Source organism: Bombus pyrosoma, unplaced genomic scaffold, assembly GCF_014825855.1.
Source record: "Bombus pyrosoma isolate SC7728 unplaced genomic scaffold, ASM1482585v1 HiC_scaffold_4710, whole genome shotgun sequence".
Taxonomy (NCBI): Eukaryota; Metazoa; Arthropoda; class Insecta; order Hymenoptera; family Apidae; genus Bombus; species Bombus pyrosoma.
The window spans coordinates 848,051-849,129 of record NW_025219969.1 but is presented as its reverse complement, the minus strand read 5'-3'; the positions used below and the strand labels follow the sequence as shown (position 1 = coordinate 849,129).

Sequence of the window (1,079 nt, the reverse complement as noted above, 5' to 3'; positions counted from 1 at the left end):
GGCAAGGCTTGCGAAATCACTCAAGTCTCACACAGAGAGGACCGTTAAACTCATCCTTGGCATTAAATAGAAAAGCGAAATCGAATCACAAAAGCAACAAAGAATCATAAGGACAAAGAACATCTTAGCAAACGGAGAACCGAGCGTTAGTACAAAAGATTGATCGCCGTTGAAGTTAAAAGAGAAGAGAAAAGCCGACTGTAGAATTAAAATCAATCAGGTCCCGAGCTTAGTTTTCGCCTTCGAGCTTGCCGATACCCGATCATTAAAGCGCGGATTTTACGAATCGAATCACTCTCGATCTCCAACACCTATAACAAAAACACCTTGTTACCAGAAACTCATAGAAATCACTCGGATAAGAGATTCAAATTTTTAATCATACTTAGATACATACCAATATTAGTTATTGATTTTAATAACTTTAATCCTCTCCCATGCTAGTACTCCTGCCCATAGCAGGTTAGCAAAAACGTGGAATATAATAGCCAGTCGCCGTAACGTTACCGCACCTGTAGCACAGCAATTCTTTTAATACTATGTAAATAATTAAAATAAAAGAAAATTTTATCTGCGAAATAGTCCTTAGACTATTTCTGGTGGCAGCAACTACCGTATGAATCGGAAGTTTAAATTTATATTTCAACTACTATCGTTCGTTATTCTTTTCGTTCAAATTAACAAAAAACCAAATAAATAAATACGTAACAATTGCATTTTGCGAGTTGCCGGTATTATTCCGACATTAGAGACAACACGCACTACATTCGGCGGGTGAAATGGAATAGCATGAGCTAGTAAACGTCGAAATATATCTATTATTAACGGAATAACAGTTAAATTTCCCGTAAATCGAAAAAAATATTGCCATTTGCAAGCTGTCTGTATTATTTCGACATCAAAAAGAGCGTGCAATGCATTCGGCGTGTAAAATGGAACAAAAGGAGCGCTTAACCGTCGAAATATCTCTATTATTAACGAAATAACTGTTAAATTTCCTGTAAATCGAAAAAAATATTGCAATTTGCGTGCTGTCCGTAATATCTCGACATCAAAAAGAGCGTGCACTACATTCGTCG

At 36.5% G+C, this 1,079-nt stretch overlaps 1 protein-coding gene across 1 annotated transcript in view; it reads right to left on the bottom strand.

The window, feature by feature from the left end:
• Positions 1-1,079, bottom strand: part of LOC122577433 — a gene marked incomplete at its 5' end in the record, with an annotated part of 702,209 nt that continues 701,130 nt past the window's right edge. Inside the window, 1 exon segment of the transcript XR_006320281.1 lies at positions 1-311.